This window comes from Schistocerca cancellata, chromosome 6, assembly GCF_023864275.1.
Source record: "Schistocerca cancellata isolate TAMUIC-IGC-003103 chromosome 6, iqSchCanc2.1, whole genome shotgun sequence".
In the NCBI taxonomy this organism is placed as follows: Eukaryota; Metazoa; Arthropoda; class Insecta; order Orthoptera; family Acrididae; genus Schistocerca; species Schistocerca cancellata.
Window position 1 is genome coordinate 709,673,508 of NC_064631.1, and position 8,449 is coordinate 709,681,956.

The following is an 8,449-nucleotide window of genomic DNA, read 5'->3' on the forward strand; positions in this document are numbered from 1 at the left end:
ACACGTAATTAATGTTTAATGTTGTTAACTGTGTTGTTATCTTCTGTCGTAATATAGTGAAGTATTTCAGTATTTTCCTTTCACCTGTATAAACACATATTTTCACAGCAAATAATAGCCTCGTTTCATATTCCTCTACAATAATTTTATCCTCTCACTTAACATTTCATTTTTTTAAGACTACCCGATACTGAACTGACAATAACAATTCTTCGGAATGTGATACAGTTGAGGGCAGAGTGATATAAGATGACAAAGCGTGCCATATTCGACAATCGGTCGAAAAAAGGGTTTTACAATCTATCTTCTTCGTTTGTGGAGTACGTAAACAATATATATGTTAAGGTTTATTTGTCATTAAGAGTTCATATGTAACGACACAATTATTTCTGTATTGTTATTTTCAACGCTGATACGTAATTAATGTTTAATGTTGTTAACTGTGTTGTTATCTTCTGTCGTAATATAGTGAAGTATTTCAGTATTTTCCTTTCACCTGTATAAACACATATTTTCACAGCAAATAATAGCCTCGTTTCATATTACTCTACAATAATTTTATCCTCTCACTTAACATTTCATTTTTTTAAGACCACCCGATACTGAACTGACAATAACAATTCTTCGGAATGTGATACAGTTGAGGGCAGAGTGATATAAGATGACAAAGCGGGCGACGTGCTTTGTATTTCAGGTCATAACTTTAATGTAGGTTTTTCCACTGTTACCCGAAATCAACACAAGAAACCACCCGTTTTTTCTCCAAACAAAAGTTTTCCAAGTGACACTCATTCTCTTAGTCAGTTATGTGATTATCTGTATTTCAAATGCCGTTCTTTCTGCTAGCATTTTGGAGAACACTTTTTTTAATTCCTATTCGGTGATCATAATTCAGATTTTCCGTGTTTTACCCAAAATTACTCCTGCGTGGTTCCTTTGAAAAGGACACTAAGGAATGCTTTTTTCTTGCTTCTCTAATTCGAGATTATTCTCTGTCCTTAATGATGTCGCTGAGGAGGCTTTCCGTGTGTCGATAAGATGTCAATCCCCACTAAGTAAGAGAAACATATCTTTAACCGTAATATTTGTTCTATGTATAAAGTTCACGCAAACTGAGAAAGTGATCTGAATTCATATTAATCTGCTAATAATGGAGTTTTTTCCTTGGCTGTCTAGAAAAGAGAATGGAATTAATTAATTGAAAGGCGTCGAAAGAGATTATGTTAATTTTGTTATTGTTGTGGTCTTCAGTCCAGAGACGTTGTCTCACAATTTTGTTGTTGTTGTGGTCTTCAGTCCAGAGACTGGTTTGATGCAGCTCTCCATGCTACTCTATCCTGTGCAAACTTCATCTCCCAGTACCTACTGCAACCTACATCCTTCTGAATCTGTTTAGTGTACTCATCCCTTGGTCTCTCTCTACGTTTTTACCCTCCAAGCTGCCCTCCAATACTAAATTGGTGATCCCTTGATGCCTCAGAATATGCCCTACCAACCGATCCCTTCTTCTAGTCAAATTGTGCCACAAACTTCTCTGATCTCCAATTTTATTCAGTACCTCCTCATTAGTTATGGATCTACCCATCTAATCTTCAGCATTCTTCTGTAGCACCACAGTTCTAAAGCTTCTATTCTCTTCTTGTCTAAACTATTTATCGTCCACGTTTCACTTCTATACATGGCTACACTCCACACAAATACTTTCAGACATTTAAATCTATACTCGATGTTAACAAATTTCTCTTCTTCAGAAAAGCTTTCCTTGTCATTGCCAGTCTACATTTTATATCCTCTCTACTTCGACCATCATCAGTTATTTTGCTCCCCAAATAGCAAAACTCCTTTACTACTTTGTCTCATTTCCTAATCTAATTCCGGCATCATCACCCGATTTAATTGGACTACATTCCATTATCCTCGTTTTGCTTTTGTTGATGTTCATCTTATATTCTCCTTTCAAGACACTGTCCGTTCCGTTCAACTGCTCTTCCGGGTCCTTTGCTGTATCTGACAGAATTACAGTGTCATCGGCGAACCTCAACGTTTTTATTTTTCCTCCATGGATTTTAATACCTACTCCGAATTTTTCTTTTGTTTCCTTCGCTGCTTGCTCAATATACAGATTGAATAACATCAGGGATAGGCTACAACCCTGTCTCACTCCCTTCCCAACCACTGCTTCCCATTCACGTCCCTCGACTCTTATGACTGCCATCTGGTTCCTGTACAAATTGTAAACAGCCTTTCGCTCTCTGTATTTTACCCTTGCCACCTTCAGAATTTGAAAGAGAGTATTCCACTCAACATTGTCAAAGGCTTTCTCTAAGTCTACAAATGCTAGAAACGTAGGTTTGCCTTTCCTTAATCTATTTTCTAAGATAAGTCGTAGGGTCAGTATTGCGTCACGTGTTCCAACATTTCTGCGGAATCCAAACTGATCTTCCCCGAGGTCGGCTTCTACCAGTTTTTCCATTCGTCTGTACAGAATTCGTGTTAGTGTTTCGCAGTCGAGGCTTATTAAACTGATAGCTCGGTAATTTTCACAGCTGTCAACACCTGTTTCACTCACCGGATTTTTGGAAATAATCAGCTCACTGTACTGTTTTGTAGACTGCCTCTTCTTAATTATTGTGTTATGCAATAAAACTGTTCATCGTACATATTTTCTATCGATTTTAAGCTATGTCTGTGTTCACTGTCGCTAATACAGATGTGTGTCAGATTTCCCTTTTCCTTTGACTTCATTTTCAAATTAATGACCTATGCTGCACATAATTTTTACAACTGGCTAGATAGTATAGTGTCGTTCTCCACATCTTTAGCGATTCGTGTCGTTCTTTTGTTCTAAGCTGTGGTGAACTTTGCCCATCTTGATTCTGAGCGTGTCCTTGTCGTTGAAGCCTCTTATATCCACAGAATGAACTTCTTCCCTGCAAGAAATGGTCAATGAATTTCACCTTCCGCACGCCTGTGTGATCGAGCAACGAAGAGAGATGAGGCGGTGTCGATTACCGTAAATTATGGACGCGCCGAGTGCAGTGGTATCTTTCAATTACCGTGATCGAGCAGGCGCGTGGCGACGGTGGACGTAGTGGGAGGCAGGAGGCGGGGGTGAGGGAAATGGAAATGGGGGCGGCAGCTGGGGTGGCGGGCGGGCGCCTTGCGCGGCGGCTGGCGGCTGCGCGTGACTCAACCGCCCCTCCCCCTGCGTATGACGCAGCCACGGGGAGGCCGTGCTACACGATGCGGACCGCACGACGCGTCGATCAACAGGCGACGGCCCACGGGCAATACGTACTTGGTCATGTGGGCAGTGACACAAATATCAATGCGTAGCACCACCGACGCCGTTTTGTGTACGAGGCACCTTTAATTGACCCAATTGTTTGACACTCATCTACATCTACATCCATACTCCGCAATCCACCGCACGGTGCGTGGCGGAGGGTACCTCGTACCACAACTAGCATCTTCTCTCCCTGTTCCGCCGGCCGAAGTGGCCGTGCGGCTAAAGGCGCTGCAGTCTGGAACCGCAAGACCGCTGCGGTCGCAGGTTCGAATCCTGCCTCGGGCATGGATGTTTGTGATGTCCTTAGGTTAGTTAGGTCTAACTAGTTCTAAGTTCTAGGGGACTAATGACCTCAGCAGTTGAGTCCCATAGTGCTGAGAGCCATTTCTCCCTGTTCCACTCCCAAACAGAACGAGGGAAAAATGACTCCCTATATGCCTCTGTACGAGCCCTAATCTCTCTTATCTTATCTTCGTAGTCTTTCCGCGAAATGTAAGTTGGCGGCAGTAAAATTGTACTGCAGTCAGCCTCAAATGCTGGTTCTCTAAATTTCCTCAGTAGCGATTCACGAATAGAACGCCTCCTTTCCTCTAGAGACTCCCACCCGAGTTCCTCAAGCGTTTCCGTAACACTCGCGTGATGATCAAACCTACCAGTAACAAATCTAGCAGCCCGCCTCTGAATTGCTTCTATGTTCTCCCTCAATCCGACCTGATAGGGATCCCAAACGCTCGAGTAGTACTCAAGAATAGGTCGTATTAGTGTTTTATAAGCGGTCTCCTTTACAGATGAACCACATCTTCCCAAAATTCTACCAATGAACCGAAGACGACTATCCGCCTTCCCCACAACTGCCATTACATGGTTGTCCCACTTCATATCGCTCTGCAATGTTACGCCCAAATAATTAATCGACGTGACTGTGTCAAGCGCTACACTACTAACGGAGTATTCAAACATTACAGGATTCTTTTTCCTATTCATCTGCATTAATTTACATTTATCTGTATTTAGAGTTAGCTGCCATTCTTTACACCAATCAGAAGTCCTGTCCAAGTCATCTTGTATCCTCCTACAGTCACTCAACGACGACACCTTCCCGTACACCACATCATCATCAGCAAACAGCAGCACATTGCTATCCACCCTATCCAAAAGATCATTTATGTAGATAGAAAACAACAGCGGACCTACCAAACTTCCCTGGGGCACTCCAGATGACACCATCACCTCCGATGAACACTCACCATCGAGGACAACGTACTGGGTTCTATTACTTAAGAAGTCTTCGAGCCACTCACATACTTGGGAACCAACCCCATATGCTCGTACCTTAGTTAGGAGTCTGCAGTGGGGCACCGAGTCAAACGCTTTCCTGAAGTTAAGGAATATTGTATCCGTCTGATACCTTTCATCCATGGTTTGCAAGATATCATGTGAAAAAAGGGCGAGTTGGGTTTTGCAGGAGCGATGCTTTCTAAAGCCGTGCTGATGCGTGGACAGGAACTTCTCTCTCTCAAGAAAATGCATTATATTCGAACGGAGAATATGTTCGAGAATCCTGCAACAAACCGATGTTAAGGATATTGGTCTGATATTGGTCTACCCTTCTTATATACAGGCGTCACCTGCTCTTTTTTCCAGTCGCTCTGGTCTTTACTTTGGGCAAGAGATTCGCGATAAATACAAGCTAAGTAAGGAGACAATGCAGTAGAGTATCTTCTGTAAAACCGAATTGGAATACCATCAGGACCTGGCGATTTATTTATTTTCAACCCATTCAGTTGCTTCACAACCCCAGGGATTCTGTTGAAATCCACACTATGGTTTGTTTACATCAGGTTTCAGCGACGATCAGTTAGCGCCACTAAACAAGAGTAAACGTGCATGCAAAACATCTTCCTGCAGTACTTGTAAGTCTTCAATGTGCCCCTTTCTCATGTCTTTTCATCTGCTCCCCTCCCTCGTCTGTACTTCTTTCTCTTTCTTTCTATAACACCTCTTCACACAGTAGTGGTTAAAAACTATGCTTTGAGACATTGTCGCGAGACAGGCAATGGTTTACTTAATAGCAAGAGCGTTTTCCGCTTCTTCCTGTGAAAAGTGTTATTTTTTAAAGAAAAGTGAAGAAGCTAAAACCTCGATGCCACAGCAGTGATGTCTTGGAAATGGAAGTCGCTTCAGTTTTTTAGACAAGGCTGATTGAGGTTTGTTCACTTTTATGTGAAAACCAACGATATCGACCAAACAGAAAGACATGCGCGTGTGTGTTGGCAGTTAAATGTAGCAAACAGAAATGCTAATAAAAAAAATACATGTAAAAGAGTCTCCGATGTCTGTAAGAGATATTTGCGGGTAAGAATTGAATATGTCAATAGGATGACTAGAAAAGTTACAATTCTGTTTACTGTTCCCTCTTATTTCAAGTCTGTTTCAATGCAATGTATCATATAGAAACACATCCAGAATGTGTAAAAATGAATAATAATACACGAATATATATACTGTACAGTTCTAAGTCATTGGTCGGATGACGCAATAACTTGGATATCATTGTAGTATATAGAAAACAGAAATTAACCTTCCTTATTGATCCACTTATAACGAGTGAAAATATTCGAAAATATATTAACTTGGCGTTTCAAACTGTATTACTGGAAGCTAGCGAATGTTGAAATCATTCTTATCATTGTATCAAGCCCAGGAATCATCCATAAGACTCTCTCAGAACTCCTTTCTGGTGCTTATAGAGTATTAAACACTTTTTCCTTTCATTTTATTACCGTTTTCCATCTATAGTCTGTACGATCATCACCAGATATGTCTTTCTTGCTGAACTGTTACATTAAACATAAAAAACTTGTAACCATGTAACAATTTAGGAAGAAAAACGTATCTGAGGATGGTCCCTTAACTCAAAAGCATTTATGAAATGAAAGAAAAATGTTTAGCGACCAAAGATTGTCTAATATTCTACAAGAGGTCGCTGTGTCCTTCAGTATAGTAATGTTACATTTCATCGTTTCTGTTGTCTGCCTCAAGAAAAGCCTAAAAAGGTTTAAACAAACGTCTGTGATATTGAGAATGTACCGGATCGTGCTGAACTTAGTCCATAATAACGTGCTCCATATGCCGCAAAGGAAATGCAGTTTATAAACTCCTCTTGCCATTTCGGATTAGAACGTCCCCCTAAAACAGTTGAAGGGAGCGCGCGGTCGTTCTATCAAGGAGGCGACTGGCTCCAGTCATTGTTGTTCAACACTGGTAACTCAGTCTGCCAGCGCCTCGAAGCCCCATTTAGAGTTTCAGCTTAGCAAAGAAACCAAATTAGAACCTATAATTAGCGGTAACCCAGAATAGGAGTTTCAGTATTAATAAAAGAGTAAATCGTCGTGAGATCCCACTACGCTAGTTGTCTTCTTATCTTCTGGAGATATGTGAATGGTGCAACTATTGTTCTGATAGTGTACTGTGACGGGTACACAAGAAATACGGTGCCTGTGAAGGCGCTTTGCGACTAGGTTGATAACCGACAGTGAGGTTAACGTTGACTAATGCACGGAAGAGAAATACATTTCAGTGACTGTTTCAATATAAGTGACTTCTTAAGTCTTTACTTCTAAAGGGTTGTGTCATTCATTAATAACACCTTTTAATACTCTCCTAAATTATTCTGAGGAGGTGACAGTTTACACCTTTAAATGTGTTCCACAAATTTCGTTTTCGTACAGTACCTATACGTCACTTCTTTACTGAAATATTGTCAGCTTAAGTCAAGTAACATACCATCCTCAGGCGTTCAAAATGGTTCAAATGGCTCTGAGCACTATGGGACTCAACTGCTGAGGTCATTAGTCCCCTAGAACTTAGAACTAGTTAAACCTAACTAACCTAAGGGCATCACACACATCCATGCCCGAGGCAGGATTCGAACCTGCGACCGTAGCGGTCTTGCGGTTCCAGACTGCAGCGCCTTTAACCGCACGGCCACTTCGGCCGGACTCCTCAGGCGTTAAGAAAGAGATTAATTGCAGGTCATGCGCCTGCATGGATATCACGCTTTCTGCGCATGACATGTAATTAGCGTCATTATCATTTCTTGAGGATAATCTGTTGTTCAACTGCAACTGGTAATGTTAAAACGCAGAAGTGACACAGAACTATGATGCCACTTAATGATATTTGAAAAGCTTCAAATCAAAATAGAAATTTCGTTCTCTTCTAATTGGCTGAGACTTATCTGTAAATCACGACGCAAAAGAAAACTCGGGTCCAGTTCTCCAGGGCGTGAGAAGTTCTTCTTTGTACAGCTGTTTGCTATTTCCTTTATTGGATTTTGCGCTGCGTCACGATTTTAATATCTCCAGTGAGATTTAAAAGTCGCTATACCTCTTATAAATGTGCAGTCGTGCACATGACAAATTTTTTGGCAATCAGTATCCGTCAGTCCTCCTTCAAGCATCTCATGAACTGTTCATATTTTATATAATAATATTAGTGGTAGATATTGTTTTATGGTGGATAATTTGAAACCGTAGATATTGTACATCAGAAGTGGCATCTCCAAACTATGAGAAATTGTTAAATTCTGTTGTTGTGGGGATCTGGAGAATTTTTGGTCGGTCTTACCCGGTTGAAAGCACGCAACGTTAACGTCATTGATTGATTTCCTGCCTCTCACGCTTCCCCCTCCTGCTCCAGGACACACAAAAAGAAGCATTTGTCTGCCTCTTGTCAAAGGCAGGGGGCAATAGGTAGCACTTGGAAACTTTGACAATTCTGGCAACCTTGATCAAATAATCAGTCTCGCATTTACCTAGCAAGGTAACCCCTAATTGTTGTTTCATGCTCTTTTTCAGGTCGTCATGGCATAGTTAAGTATGGCTGCAGGCTTTCACATGTGTATCAGGGGGCGTTCATTGTTAGTGATAGGGTTATAAGTGCAGGTATGGTGTTCATTGTTGACGAAAAAGAAAAGGACGGCAGCTGCAAGGGCCACTCCACATATGAACGTCGCACGCGCAATCCGTGGCGAAACACTCGTCAGTGATGCCGATGTCGGTAAAAGAAAACGTGGTACCGTAGCCATAGAACGTGGACTGTGGAGCAATGGAAGATGTCATTTGGGCGGATGATTCTAGTTTCTAGTTTCTTCCGGCC